Source organism: Oryctolagus cuniculus, chromosome 14, assembly GCF_964237555.1.
Source record: "Oryctolagus cuniculus chromosome 14, mOryCun1.1, whole genome shotgun sequence".
In the NCBI taxonomy this organism is placed as follows: domain Eukaryota; kingdom Metazoa; phylum Chordata; class Mammalia; order Lagomorpha; family Leporidae; genus Oryctolagus; species Oryctolagus cuniculus.
This window is the reverse complement of record NC_091445.1, coordinates 57,600,591-57,616,365: the sequence shown is the minus strand read 5'-3', so window position 1 is coordinate 57,616,365 and position 15,775 is coordinate 57,600,591. Positions and strand designations below refer to the sequence as shown.

Genomic DNA, 15,775 nt, shown 5'->3' with positions numbered 1-15,775 from the left:
TGATCTGAAGGCAGGAGCCAGGTGCTTCTCCTGGTCTCCCATGGGGTGCAGGGCCCAAGCACTTGGGTCATCCTCCACTGTACTCCCCTGCCACAGCAGAGAGCTGGCCTGGAAGAGGGGCAACTGGGAAAAAAATCCGACGCCCCGACCGGGACTAGAACCCGGTGTGCTGGCGCGCTAGGTGGAGGATTAGCCTAGTGAGCTGTGGCGCCGGCCTCCATTGTTTCTTAATTTGTTAATCACAAGGCTGTAAGATGGTGCCTGTGAGAACAGGTTGTCCCGAGCGCCTTCCTCACCACCGGAGATCCTGGGAGACAGCTGGTGGCACAGCGCGGGGGAGGGGGAAGAGAGCTCACGCACATCTACCGCCCTATGGGGTGCAGTCTTTCTGAGCACTGAGGGTATATGAGGAACCAGGGGCAGGCCTGTAAGGGAGAGGATGCTATATTAACAGGCAGCCTTGACTATGACAAGCTAAAGTGAAGAAGCAAGGGAGACTACTTGAATTGTTTTTTTCATTTTAATTGAAAGGCAGAGAGATTCCTAACCCCAGGCTTGACCTCTCTGGTTCCTTCTCCCACCTTCCTGAGCCCCTTCCAGCTCTGCTCCTGCCCCTGTCCCTGTCCTCTGCCTGTCTCCCTCTCCTCTGGCCTGTCCTCTCCTGACTCCCACCTTTGGGCCCCTCTCTCTCGGTCCCTTGTCCTTCTCCCCCACGCCCACCCTCCGGCCCTGCGGCCCTCAGGATGCTGGAGGAAGAGCTCATGAAGGCGGTGAAGGCCTGCAAGTCAGAGCCGGAGGAGGTGCAGGCGCGGGAGCTCCAGGGAGCCAACGTGGAGGACTTGTGCAATGGCCCGGGGCAGCACGGAACTGGTGCGAGGCGTAGGCAGCACAGGCCCTGCGCGAGTCTCTTCGCACCTGCGCAAACAGCTGCTTCCGTGAGGCCGGGACCCGCGGAAGTGCCGGGTGCGAGGTGAGCCCCTGCGGGAGCAGGCTGAGCGACCTGGCCCGCCAGCCAGCCCATTCGAGGGCGTTCCCAGGCTTGGAGCGAGCGGCTGAACGGGCGCCTGGAGGAGGTGGACAGCCAGGCCTCTGACCACCTGGACGAGATGCCTGAGCAGGTGCAGGAGGTGCGGGTCAGTACGGAGAAGCAGGCGGCCAGATGGCGCTGCTGGCCGAGGCTTTCCGGGCCGGCAGGAGCTGTAGTGTCGGCGGCCCAGCTGATGGAGAACGCGCCAGCAGCCGTGTGCAACAAGACCTCGTGCCCAGTGAGAATCAGCACCTGGTAGGCCGCTCCTGCCCCGTGCGCCCTACCTCCCCTTGTCTTGGCCCTGCTGGTCTCCTGGTGGACCCCTGCTTAATACAATTCACCAAGCTCCACACAGACACAAAAACGAAAGAAAGGCAGAGAAATCTTCCGTCTGCTGATTCACTCCCCCAAATGCCCACAGCAGCCGGATGTGGACCAGGCAAAAGCCGGAGCTTGGAACTCAGTCTGGGTCTCCCACATAGGTGACGGGACCTAAGTACTAAAACTATCACCTGCTGCTTCCAAGGATGCGCGTTAGCTGGAGCAGAAGTGGAGGAGGTGGGACTTAGCAGCCACTCTGATGTCGGAGGCAGATGCCCCAGGGGTGACTTAACCACTGTGCCAAACACCCGCTTCTGAATCTTTTTTTTTTTTTTTTTAATCACTTTAGTCATGACTGTGCATCAGAATAGTGCCAACGCCAACATGTGGTTCAGGAATTTTTTATCGGACTTTGCCTTTTCCTCCGTATCACCCTGGCTCTTTACAGGGCCTCTCTTATTGCTGACTCTTGAAACATGGAGAAGTTAAGTCCTTAAAGCACTAGAGAAGCTCTGCCAGTGGAACCTGCCAGACACACCGTTTGGAGCAGATTAAGTCCAAGGACCCTAGAGCAGCCCTAAGACCAGCAGCCAAATTGTGTAACTGGGCAGGCTACTGTGACCACAGATTCTGGCCCCGCCCCCCACCCAGCACAACTGTCTTCCCAGGTTCCAGGGCAGGACAAGAACCAGCCAGAGGGTAAGTTCATGCAGTAACTGTATTGTACCGGAGGCTGAATCGGGAGGTTTCTTCTCACAAGTCTCTTGGAATCTGGTTAGGGAGACACTTAAATGTGAGTGTTTGTGGATGGGCTTCCTAACCAAGACTGGAAGGGGAAGAAGGGAAGGCCCCAAAGGAGTTAGCACCTGAGTTCAGGGCCTTCTGGTGGGAGGGGGCTTGAAGGTTGAGGAGGACACGCTCAACGGAGCAGCAGGATCTGGAGCAAGAGAATGGCTGAGGGGCGCGTGGGCTGCTGTAGCGAAATGCCATACATAGAGTGACGTCTAAACGACTGGACTGGACTTCTCAGTTCTGGAGGCTGTCAGTTGAAGATCAAGGTACTGTGACATTTGTTGCCTGCTGAAGGCCCACTTTGCACCGTGCCTGCACGTTGGAAGGCACAAGGCAGCCCTCCGGGCCCTCTTTTCTAAGAGTGTTACCTCCTCTCATGAAAGTTCTACCCTCATGACCCTAAAAAGCCCCAACTCCTAACACCACTATGTCAGTGATTGGGTTTTCAACATGAATTTTGCGGGGGACACAAAACTTCAGACTATGGCCGAGAATGTTGTGATAGTCCATGAGAGGTGTGCGAAGGCCTGAAACAAGGTGTTGGGAATGGGGGTGCTGGCATAGAACAGATTTGAAAGATACAGAGGAGGCAGAACCTACAGGCCCTGGGGTAAGGCACCAGTGACTTGTAGAGCCAGGTGTTGGGGGCAGAACTGTCCTGTGCGTTAGAAGGAATTTAGCTGCATCCCTGCTGCTATGACTCGGATTATGGTTTGTCCCCTCTGGAACTCATGCTGAAATTGAATCCCAATTAGGAGATACTAAGAGGTGGGACCATGCAGGGCGTTTAAGGGGTGATTAAGGCTCTGCTCAAATGAAGGGATTATCTCAAGAGTGGGCCACTGAAAAAGTGAGTTTGGCTGGAACTCTTGCTCCTGGTCACCAGGTGGTGCCCTGTGCTGCCTTGGTATCAGCCAGCATGCAGGCTGTCGCCAGCTGGAGCCCCTCATCTTGGAACAGAGCCGTGAGCCCAAATGAACTTTTTTTTTTTTAAAAAAAGATTTTTAATTATTTTACTTTGAAAGTCAGTTACACAGAGAGAGGAGAGGCAGAGAGAGAGAGAGAGAGAGAGAGAGAGAGAGAAGTCTTCCATCCACTGGTTCACTCCCCAATTGGCCACAATGGCTAGAGCTGCGCCGATCCGAAGCCAGGAGCCAGGAGCTTCTTCTGGGTCTCCCACACAGGTGCAGGAGCCCAAGAACTTGGGCCATCTTCTACTGCTTTCCCAGGCCACAGCAGAGAGCTGGATGGGAAGTGGAGCAGCCAGGACTTGAACTGGCGCCATATGGGATGCTGGTGCTTCAGGTCAGGGTGTTAACCCACTGCGCCACAGCGCCAGCCCCCCAAATAAACTTCTTTTTTTTTTTTTTTTTTTTACAGAGTGGACAGTGAGAGAGGGAGACAGAGAGAAAGGTCTTCCTTTGCCGTTGGTTCACCCTCCAATGGCCGCTGCGGCTGGCGCACTGCGCTGATCCGAAGGCAGGAGCTAGGTGCTTATCCTGGTCTCCCATGGGGTGCAGGGCCCAAGCACTTGGGCCATCCTCCACTGCCTTCCCGGGCCACAGCAGAGAGCTGGCCTGGAAGAGGGGCAACCGGGACAGAATCCGGCGCCCCAACTGGGACTAGAACCCGGGGTGCAGGTGCCGCAGGCGGAGGATTAGCCTAGTGAGCCGCAGCGCCGTCCCCCAAATAAACTTCTTAATAACTTATCCAGTCTGTGGTACTGTATTACCAGCAACAGAAAATGGGCTCAAATGCCTGGCTTCTACCCATGAGATGCCAATAGCATTCTTTCCCTGTTGTCTAAAAACATCTCCAGATATTACTGATACCGACTGGGGGCAAAAATCACCCTTGATTGAGAAGCGCTGAGGTAGTTGAAAGGCAGTGGGAGAGCGCCAGGGCAGTTTTTGTGCCATCAAGACACAAGCTGCTTACAGAAAAGTAGCATTAGGAAGAGAAGAGTTGAGTTGATTGTGTTGAGCTTGCGGGGCCTCGTGGGGTGTTTCTGTGGAGGTGTTGAGTGAGTGCTTGGATATATGGTTTTGGAGCCCAACAAAGGTATTCAGAATGAAGTGTAGATTAGAAGTGGGCTCCAATCAGTGTCATGGAGATATACAAAGAAACACATTGTTTTTCAAGGTTGGAAACTGTTCCAGTGACTGCTTTGAAACTAGGTTTATTGTGTTCCAGAAATTTACACTGGTGAAGGCTCTATCTCACTGCGCATCGCAACTGCTTCGTCTCTAGATGAGAGTTTCTTAAGCCAAATGGCTGTTTGAGAATTATTTTTGTCTTCCTTAAGTTGATCAAGATTTTGTGAAATTTCTCTATAATATTTGCTTTGGTTGAATGTGTCTTCCAAAAATTCTTGCGTTAGAGATTTGATCCCCAAATTCATATAGTAATGGCATTTGGGAGGTGGTTGGCGTTAGATGAGGTCATGAGGGCTGTGCACCCATGATAGCTGTATAAGAAGAGGGAGAGAGATCGCACGCTCTCTGGCGCGATGTGCTGCTCTCTGCCATGCTGTGATGCACAAGAAGGGCCTTATCAGATGCCAGCCAGCTGGGGACGCCCTGCTCGATGACTGCCCAGCCTCCTGAGCCGTGAGCCGATGAGCTTTATAAATTACCCTGTCTCCGGTTCTTTGTTGTAACAACAGCAAAAAACAGAGCAGGACCATTACCTTCTGGAAAGTGAATACTCTTTGCTTTACACTTGGGTCTCAGGGCATTGCTCAAAACCGGGAGTGAAGACCTATTTACTAACGCCCTGTGGAAAAGTTTCTTATAGCCACCAGTGAGAAAAATCATCACTAAATTCTTCTTATTCTTTATTATCTCACGAAGGAAGAAATGAAGATAAGCATAACCAGACATTATTTATTTCAATATAGCTATTAGAACATTGAAGATAATAACTCAGGAAAGAGATGGTGAGCTGCTCCCCAAAAGTGTTGTTCTCCTGCAGATTTATTGGGCAGGGAGTGGCTGCCCGCCTGGGGACCACATGCCAGCATCTTCACGTGATGCTGAGTGGCCAGTTTCCAACCAAAGGTTGTAAACAGCTTCCGGGCAGCAACAAGCTTCCAAGCTGTGGTGTTAGGAAACAGATTTGCTTCTCTCCCTCTCCTTACCCGGATTTGCTGGCTAAATGTTGCTCTTCAGGGCAGGAGAATCTGAAATCCTCATCAGTGAGCCCACCCTGAATGGCCACACAGAATAGTCTCCCACCCTCAGCGCCTCCTCAACTTTCCTTCCACTTACAGGGGAACCGTGCTTAAGCTTTAAGTGAGAAACAGATATCTACATGGGAAGCCCCTGAGATTTGGGGATTTGTCCATTAGAGCAGCTAGCAGTACCTTGGCTAATGCAGCTGTTCAAGGCAGGCGCTTAACAGCCCTAATTAAATATTTGCCAGGCCAAGCAAATACTGACATGTTTACTTTTGATTCAGAAATGCCTCTCCTCTTAGATTAAAAGAAATTTCAATGTATAACAGCCATGACATAAATTCTTAAATTTGAACGAGGCCTTTTGAGAAACAAACTGACATTCTAAGATTTATTGCATCAGTATTTGTAGCATCTGCTTATCCTGGTTGTGGAAGATTGTCCTCAAGGATCTGTACTTAGGAAGGGAAGCACACACGCCTGTGTATAAGGCACTTATAGAGGATCAGAGGAAACAGTGACTCATTCCTTCTGGAACAGTTTGATCTTGAGGGCTGACTTGGGCCACCAGGCTGTTGACTCTAACTTACCATACTGCCCAGGGCAAAAAGCTTTCCATCAGGGCAGGTTGGTATTATTGTTTCTTAACCACAATACTATTAGGACACCTTACACAATTATCAAAAAGTCCTTAATAACTTCAAATAACCAGCCCATACTCAAATGTATAGTTGTTTTGTTCAAACAATGATGCAAACAAGACCCATACATTATTTTTGGTTTTATGTCTCTTAGTCATTTTTTTTAAACATGCAAGGTCCAAACAAGGACTTTTTTTTTCAGTTGATAGGCAGAGTTACAGAGAGGCAGAGGCAGAGAGCGAGAGAGAGAGGCAGAGGCAGAGAGAGAGAGGTCTTCCATCCTCTGTTCACTCCCGAGATGGCTGTAATGGCCAGAGCTGCACCAATCCGAAGCCAGGAGCCGGGAGCTTCCTCCAGGTCTTCCGCACAGCGCCGGCCCCTCTTAGTCACTTTTAATTTAGGACAGTCCTCCCCTCTCCTTTTTTACAGCACTAGTTGGAGAATCCAGGTCAGTGGTGCCATTGGATTTCCCACATTCCAGATGTGATGCATTGCTTTCTTGTGGTCTCATTTACATTTTTCCTTTATCCTCTGGATTAGACCTGAAGGCTTGATTTTAGGCCTGGCTTCAATACCTGTGGCAAATGTATGTTTCAGGAATGTTTCTTCTTGAAATAATAATGATTGCAGTAGGGGCTGTTCTCAAATTCTTTTGGATAATAGAGGGTTGTGATGGTTAAATTTTTTTTACAGTTTTTATTTTCGTTTTATTTGGAAAGCAGGGTGCAGTAAAGAAGAGGGATAGGGAGAAACATCTGCTGGTTCACTCCCCAAATGCCTGCAACAGCTGGGACTAGGCCAAGCTAAAGCCAGGAGCCCAGAAGTCCATCTGGGTCTCCATGTGGTGACAGGGTCCCAAGTACTTGAACCATCATCTACTGACTCCCAGGGTGCACATTAGCGGGAAACTAGATTAGAAGCAGAGGAGTTGGAACTCTAACCAGGTACTTCAATATGGAATGCAAGTCTTTCAAGCTGAGACTTAATTCCTGGGTTAAGCACAGCAATAAAAAGCTAATATGGGGGCCGGTGCTATGGCGTAGTGGGTAAAGCCGCTGCCTACAGTGCCGGCATCCCATATGGGTGCCCGTTTGAGTCATGGATGCTCCACTTCCAATCCAGCTCTCTGCTATGTCCTGGGAAGGCAGTAGAAGATGGTCCAAGTCCTTGGGCCCCTGCACCCATATGGGAGACCCGGAAGAAGCTCCTGACTCCTGAGATTGGAACAGCTCCAGCCATTGCGGCCAACTGGGGAGTGAACCAGTGGATGGAAAACCTCTCTCTCTCTACTTCTCCTCTCTCTGTGTAGCTCTGATTTTCAAAATAAATAAATAAATCTTTTTTTTTTAAAAAAAGCTAATATGGAGGCCGGCGCCGTGGCTCACTAGGCTAATCCTCCGCCTTGCAGCGCCGGCACACCGGGTTCTAGTCCCAGTCGGGGCGCTGGATTCTGTCCCGGTTGCCCCTCTTCCAGGCCAGCTCTCTGCTGTGGCCCGGGAGTGCAGTGGAGGATGGCCCAAGTGCTTGGGCCCTGCACCCCATGGGAGACCAGGATAGGTACCTGGCTCCTGCCATCGGATCAGCGCGGTGCGCCGGCCGTGGCGGCCATTGGAGGGTGAACCTACGGCAAAAGGAAGACCTTTCTCTCTGTCTCTCTCTCTCACTGTCCACTCTGCCTGTCAAAAAAAAAAAAAAAAAAGTTAATATGGAGGTCTTCAAAAAAATAGTGGGAAGCGGAATTAAAGGAGATAAGTTTATTTGGATGCAAAAGCCATGCAGTCTTTTTGTCATTATGTGCCTTTTTTCCACAGACTTTCCAAAGATCCCCCTTATACATTCCCCTTTTCTTCCTCCACAGCCAATCTCTTCTTATTCCTAGGGTGTTTGCAATATGTTAGCATCCCCATGGGCTGTAGAACAAAGCCCAAGTGCTTGTGATGGTCGTAAAGATGCCTCAGAAGCAGGCATCAGCTCCCTGTGCTGCCCCCGACCTGCACAGGCCACTCTCCAGCCTTTCAGAACGAGTTGCAGGTGCATAAATGGATGCTGCTTTCTCTCTCCTCCAGGGCTTGCACTTCCTGTACGAGGCCACCTCCTTCCTAATCGTCTCTTGCTCAACCCTTTGCCCTCAGCTCATGTGGGATCTCATGTAAGCCTCTCCCCAGACTTAAATGTAAGCAAAGTGGTACACTGTCTCACATTGTCACCCTGTACTGCCTTCCCTCACTCATCTGCAAGCTCCATCACTAACTTACCTTGGAGCCATGGGCTCCTGGCACGGTGCCTGGCTCTTTATAAGTTCTCCATTACTGTTTGGTGACTCAAAATGACTGGACTCCTAGCTATGCTCCCACAGACCTCACTGCCTGAAAGCAGAACACAGCCTCCCCTCGGCAGCCCTCCTGCAGGAACTCTGGGGCTCAAGCAAAGAGAAGGACCCACAGGAGACTGACCGCGTGCTTGCCCACGCTGGCTCGCCTGCACTTGGCCCTGTTCGGGAGCTAAATGCTAAAACAGGATAGCAGGAGCCCAGGGGATTCAGCAGGAAGCAGAGGAGCTTGTCTCCTCTTGTCTGCTGTTGCTTTCCACCTCTGCAAGGCAGGGCTGCACATAAAATGGACAAGGCAGACAAATGTCACCTCCAGTGGCTATATTACATTTATTATTATATATTTATTATATCCTACCATCTTTCATATAATTGATAGGCTAGGGCCACAGGAACCTGGAAAGGCCCAGTGATGAATGACAGCACTAGCCAGTGGCTTGGGACAGGCTTTTGTTGTCTGCCCCTGTAGTCTCCAGCAGCTACTCCCTAATATTCTTTGCTATGGACAAATGCTCTTTATTCAATTTTACATAACCACACTGTGCAAACACATCTCATTTTCATTTCCAGCTCTCTTGCTGTTGCTGTGCTGTGCCTATTTAGAAATTTGGGGGCTGCTCTGAGTAAGGCATTAAGGCAGAACCCCCAGTTTTCTCTGGAAAGCACCTCCACTAGATTCTTGGTCTTTGTCTTGTACTGCCAGTGGCCTCAGAGATGTCCCCTCACTTTTTTTTTTTTTTTTGCTTATTTGAGAGACAGAAGGAGAATGATAGAGAGCAAGAGCTAGAGGCAGAGAGAGCTTCCAATTGCCTGCTGGTTCACTCCCCCTCTAACACTTGAAATAGCTGGATCTGGGCCAGAGCCAGAGCCAGAGCCATAAGTCAAGGACTCATTCCAGTCTCTCTAGCAGGAACCCAATTACTTGAGCCTTTGCAGCTACCTCCCAGGGTCTGCATTAGCTGGAAAATGGAGTTGGAAACTGGAGGCAGGTGTCGAACTCAAGCCCTTGGATGTGGGATGCAGTCATCTTAACCAGGTTTTAACCACTAGGCCAAATGCCTGCCCTCAGAGATGTCATTCTGAAGAAGACTGTACCTCCCCCACCCCATCTCTGCATGTAACTCAGCGGGGAACCAATACAGTCATCTGCTTATTGGAATTGGGCTTTTGAAAGTTTTCTTATTGCTGCTGAAATATTTGTCAGGTTAAGGAGGAAGTTTCCAGTGAAGTTTTAGCAAAAACCCTGCAGCTAGCTAATCATTTGTATGCTGCATCTTAGCCCATCACAATTCAGAACTCCCCGATACAACAACTCCTAATGAAAATGCAGTGTGACTCTTAGCTCACCTCTATTATTCTAATAATAGGGGTCTCAAATGGAGCTGCTGGGAACAGTGGCTGCCCCTGACTAGAATTCAACCAGAAAGATCAAGAGAGAGCCCTAATTGCCTTTCTTCTCAGATCAAACAATTGCCTTAATTCTCCAGGCCTACACACCCGAATGTGTTTGAGGAGATTCAAATAGGTTACTATAGAGGATTAAGGTTTTCTCTGCAGATTATACTTTTATGCCCCGTAGTTCATTGCTTGAAGTGTTAAGTAGTTTTGTCAAAATAAGCAGGGCTGGAAGGATTTTTTTTTTTAAAAAAAAAAACCTCCCAAATCGCATACTCTTGCTGAGTAACACAAGGGACATCTATTTTTGCCCCCAACCCTCCTCTCCATCTTTTTGTTAATTTAATGGTTGAGGCTTGAGCCTGGGGAGAAATTAACCATGTTAAAGATTAGTTGGAAATGTTAAGAGGCATCTCAGATAAGAGAAGTAACAGTGTGGGAGTTTATTGTGTTTCCTGTCTGCAAAACCGGCTCACAAATGATGCGCCCAAAGAAGCCACATAAAGAGGAAGGATTTTCTGGTGAATGCTTAACTGCCTGAGAGCAAGTCCGAAGGGGATGTGAAATCCGACCCTTGAGGCTTCTCTGTAGTGCTGGGCTAATCAGTGTTATTTTACCCAGTAAGACTTCATTGCCGCCTAAAGGGGCTGGTGGCAAAACAAGCTTTCACTTTCTGACAATAGACCATTCCCGGGAAAGGGCACTTGTCGGAAGTCATCCGTGGCATTCTGTCCTTGGTTCCACAAGTGGCTGTCGCTGGCTCAGCCGGCTTCATCCGGCTCAGTTGTTCTCCCAGGGCCCCCCGGGAACACGTCCTCCTTAATCAGGAGCTGGTTGGATGGATTTACCCAGGCCATTAACAACACGGAGTGCTGGAGATCCGCACACCTCCCTCCAATTTTTCAGCCCTCCTGGGTCTGTCACTCTGAGCAAAGCTATGTTAAGAAGCTTAATTGATGTTGTAATATTGCCCAGCAAACAGAGCAAATGTAAACTGCAGACTAAAGCCCTGACAATGGCTGCTCAACCTTGAGGTTCAGACGTCTCCTACAATCATAGCACCATCACGGTGTCTTTGGGGTCACCTTTTTCAGTTTTTCCAGAACTCACCTCAATGCGCTAGGTCTTGGCAGATGCCAAGGAAATTATTCTGCCTTTGATCTCGTGATTCTCTGTAGCATGAGCCTGTCTCTATTTTTCTGTCCTGTCTCTGTCTTTCCCTAGGTAAGAAATTGCCTGAAGAGGGGCCGGCACTGCGGCTCACTAGGCTAACCCTCTGCCTGGGGCGCCGGCACCCCAGGTTCTAGCCCTGGTCGGGGCGCTGGATTCTGTCCCGGTTGCTCCTCTTTCAGTCCAGCTCTCTGCTGTGGTCCGGGAAGGCAGTGGAGGATGGCCCAAGTGCTTGGGCCCTGCACCCCATGGGAGACGAGGAGGAAGTACCTGGCTCCTGGCTTCGGATCAACGCGGTGCGCCGGCCGCAGCGGCCACTGGGGGTAAACCAACAGAAGGAAGACCTTTCTCTCTGTCTCTCTCTCTCACTGTCTAACTCTGCCTGTCAAAAAAAAAAAAAAAAAAAATTGCCTGAAGAAACAGTCACACTTGCCAGCATTTCCCCCACCACTGATGGAGGTACTCATGACCCCAGCCCACTCCCCAGGAAGCAGGTTGCGTAGTAAGCGTAGAGCTGTGAGAAAGGCCTTGATGAAGCTAAACCCTACAGGAAGGGAGAAGAGACCCAAAGCCTGCAGGGAGGGTGTGAGAATGGAGCCTGCTGCTTCTCTGAGGTGGGGAGCGACCCGGGAGGTGAGAGCAAGAGACTGGCAGCTAGCAGAGAAGGAATGCATGTGGCTGGAGGCACAGAAATGTCAAGTTCAGCTGCAACCCTCCTCTGTCTCCCCTGGGAGAGCAGCAGTACTATAGCAGCTGCTCCATCGGGGCAGCAAGCCATAGACCAAGAAGTGTTGAGTCCAGTGCCCAGACTGAGCCTGGGGGAGAATCGTGTGATTCTCTGGCTGTAGCCAGATCTGGGTCCATCGCCAAGGGCACTGGGGAACGCGGTCTCCTGCTGCTGGCTTTTGTACATCTCCATCTCCTCTGTCACATTTCCCTGTTGGTTATTCCCATCCTCATCCTGTCTCCTAAGTGGCTCCCTCTGCTCTTTTAGCCCCTGAGCCTCTGCCCTCTCTGGATAAGAAACCATCTCTCTGTTAGAGTCTCTGCACAAATTTAGTCCTGTACGTGGCCTGGCAATGTTCACACTGATGAGGACCAATTTATTTAAGAATGATTTCTTAAAATTATTTTATTTTTATTGGAGAGGCAGGAAGAAACACACTTGGTGCAGGTGGTTTGGGAATGAATCTGCTCTTTCATTCCCCAAATGCCTGCAACAGCCCCAAGCTGTGGGCTGAAGCCAGGAACTGGGCACACCAGGTCTCCCATGTGGGTAGCATGGGAGCTACCAACTACTTGAGCCATCACCTGTTGTCTCCCAGGAAGTTGGAATTGGAAGTGGAGCTGGCACTTGAACCCAGGCACTCTGATATGGGATGTGGGTATGCTAGCTGTTGTCTTAACTGCTAGGCCAAATGCCTGCCCCAAGGGTCAGACCTTGGCAGCTCATGACAAGAGCCTCCGGTGATCACTGACATCATAAATAAGAGGGCCAGTTGTTAAATCAACAGCAGGAGTCGCTGTGTACTTACTCCTTATGTAGGACCTCTGTCCTTACTGTGTTGTACTATGAGAATTAACGGTAAAACTAGTCTTCAAACAGTACTTTATAATTTGTGTGTGTGTGTGTGTGCTGTGCAAGCTGTTGAAATTTTTACTTAGTATAGAGTTGATCTTCTGTATATAAAGATAATTAAAAATGAATCTTAATGAAGAATGGGATGGGAGAGGGAGTAAGAGGTGGGACAAGAGTGGGGGTGGGAGAGTGGGTATGGGGGGAAGAACCGCTATAATCCAAAAGCTGTACCTATGAAATCTATATTTATTAAATAATAGCTTTCTAAAATTTTTTTTTGCACAAAAATACATTTATATTTTAATTCTGAAATAAATAAATAAATGGGTTAGAAAACTATCTGTGTAAAGGGCTGCTATGGTTTGATTATAGTTTGTCCCCTCTGAAACTCGTATTGAAATTGCTCCTTAATGTAACAGGGTTGAGTGTGGGGAGCAACTCGGACTAGACTGTTACTGGAATTAAGACTTACTCTATGCATCTGCTCTCCCACAATATGGCGCTGGGAGAGGAGGAAACAGCTTCTACACAGCTGCCTCCAGTTCAACCAATAAACAGCAGGAGCTGCTCCTGATTGGAGGAGAGCAGCGTACTCGGCATGTGGGTAGCAGAGTTGGGATTGGTGGAAGAGGACTATAAAGGAGGAGAGAGACAACATGCACGGGGAACATCTAAAGGGAACACCTGAGCAGCCCCCGAGAGAGCCGGCCGGCGGTGTGCCGCTCCCCCGCGGAAGTGGGGAAAGTGGCAGGGGGAACCGCCCTTCCACGGAGGTGGAAGGGACGGTAGCCAACCCGGGAAGAACCAGCAGCAAACCCGGGGAGGGCCGAGCAGACAAAAGAACAGCTCAGGGTCCTGTGTCGTTCCTCCACGAAGAGGGGGAGCGACAGTTGAGAGGTAGTGGAACCTTACGATGATTAGATTGTTAACACAGATTAATTAGATTAATTAGAGATTCATTGCTAACAATTAATTAGATGGGTAACAAAGATGGACACACTTCATTTGCGAAGGCCTAAGGTTTGTCACCGTGAGAATGGGTTGTTGGGCAGTGAGGCTGCCTCTGGTGTTGGTCTCTTGTGCACGGTGCTAGCCCTTCTGCTTTCCGCCATGAGTTGAGGCAGCGTGAGGTCCTTCCCGCTGTGGCTGCCCGGTCTTGGACTTCTCGGCCTCCAGAACTGGGAGCCAAAACAAATCTCTTTCCTTTCTGAAATTACCCACTCTCATGTCTCCTGTTATAGCAACACACAAGGGCCAGGTAGTGCACATTCTAGCCTTTGTGGTCTGAAAGACAAAATCAAGAACATCATGGAAGTACTTAGAAAACAAGAGAGAACAAATTTTCGCAAACATTTTGAAGAAATTACAAACTTTACAGATGAAACCATTTAAATCCCCTACAATTTTCACATGTCACAAAATATTATCCTTTTAATTTTCATCTACTATTCAGAACCATTCTTGCAAGGTGCATAAAGATGGACGGTGAACTGCTGGGTCCCCAGGGCCATAGTTTGCCAACCTGTGCTTTAAGATTGAAAAACGCCACTGTGCAGGAAGATGCACCCAAAGCACTGTGCTCCTCTCAGAGCCTCTGCAGACTTGACAGGAGTGGTTTGCATAGAGATGCTGGCCACCAGAACCTCAGCTTCCAGACCAGTGCCTTTGATTCATGATGGGCAGGCAATACGACAGTTTCCGAATTTTCTGCTTTTCTTCCAGGTAATGAAGCTACAGACCCAAATGCCTTTGTAATTAAGGCAGGCACATCCTTTCAGCACCTGCCCTTTATCAGAAGTGTGCACCAGGGACCACACTGGTGAACTTAGAGTTTTATGGCAACATATGGCTTTCAAAGCACATTAATGCACGATATCTCATTTAATCCCCACAACAACCTGAGAGGTAAAAAGGGTAATTACTGTCTTCATTTTATGATTGAAAGAACCTAAACACAAACAAGTCTTCCCGAAGCTGTGGTGCTGGCTGAGATAAAGGCATCCAGCGTGGACAGCCCTCAGGTGTGGCTAGGAATGGAGCATAGAGCAACAAAGAAGGGGGATCTGAGCTTTGGTCAGGGAGCGAGACAGCCACCCCAGACAATAAAAGAATCCTATTAACATTAAAAGAATTGGTATGCTTCTCAAGATGAAAAAGAAAGGCAAGTCCTTCTTTGAATATTTCCAGAAATAGTTAGCCTTGTTTACTGTAACCTAAAAGCATATCTTAAGGTAAAAGTCTCGCTGAATAAATGCAAAAGATAAAAAGGATAGACTTCAAGGTAATAATTAGACTTCCAAAAACAGCCCCAGGATGCTTCCAAGGGCCAGTGGCTGGTGTGTGAGCACCACGTCTGTCAAAAATACAACAGGCAGCAAAGAGAGCATCAAGAAATCGCAGAGCCACGCTGGACCTAAAGGAGAAAACAGGCTGGGGCGCAAAGCCTGAGACTGTGACCCTTTCGCACTGATCCAAGGGAGATCACAAAGGCCCAAGACTTTAATGAACACGGCAGGTGAGTGGTGAAGGCTATCCCACTGCCTGCTCGGAGCCGCCTTCCTTTTGGGGAGAGGTCAGGGAAGTGGGGACAGCCTGCTGCTGCTTTCTGCTTCAGCTGTGGCCACATGGCGACATCACACAAGCCCAGAGATCTTTGAACACTACTCCCCCTGTCCTGAAGAGTCCCTTGGCGACAGAACAGGTGCCCTTGGAGCATCGTGGTTGACAGCACAAGTCCTGGAGCTGAGCTCACCAGGGGTCCAGTCCCCAGTTCTGGTCTCACTGGCCTGTGTCCCAGGGAGCCTGGCTTTGCCTAGCTGATGGGTTATAAGGAGGGCGTTAACAGTTGCTACGTCATTGGCTTGTGAGGTACACAAAATGAGGTAATGCATGCAAAACCTCTGTCACACACAGGCGCCCAAGAATCGTGTGCTGCTGTCATCAGTTATTTGACAGGGCCAAGAGCAAACCTGGTTGGCTACTGACTCTGGAGAGGCGGTTCAGTAGCAGAAGAAAAAGCTGTGGGTTGGGATTCAGAAGCCCTGGGTTGCTGGTATGACTCTTGGGAGCGGTTCAGTGATCCGAGGAAAGCACTCCGGACGCTGAATTGCCTCCGCTTGGTAATGGAGTTCATAGCGCTGTCTCTCAGGGTCACTGGGAGGATTAAGTGAGACAGGGTGCTAGCCAGCTGTCTAGATTCTGTTACTAGGTGGCTTACAACAACTCTAAATGTACGTATTTATAGACATACCACATCCCATTCCATAAAAGTCTCCAGACAGTCCTCAAACCTCAGGCAAAGCTGAAAACCCACATAAAAAATGCACACAAAAAATATGATTAAAAG

The 15,775-nt window shown here is 49.4% G+C and overlaps 1 long non-coding RNA gene across 3 annotated transcripts in view; it reads left to right on the top strand.

Annotated features, from left to right (window-relative positions):
- Positions 1 to 193: 193 nt before the first annotated feature.
- LOC138845173 (uncharacterized) overlaps positions 194 to 15,775 on the top strand; it is a 196,232-nt gene continuing 180,650 nt past the window's right edge. For all 3 annotated transcript variants that reach the window (XR_011381983.1, XR_011381985.1, XR_011381984.1), the window contains exon 1: positions 194 to 2,047. This is a non-coding gene — a long non-coding RNA (uncharacterized lncRNA). The remainder of the gene's footprint in view (positions 2,048 to 15,775) is intronic.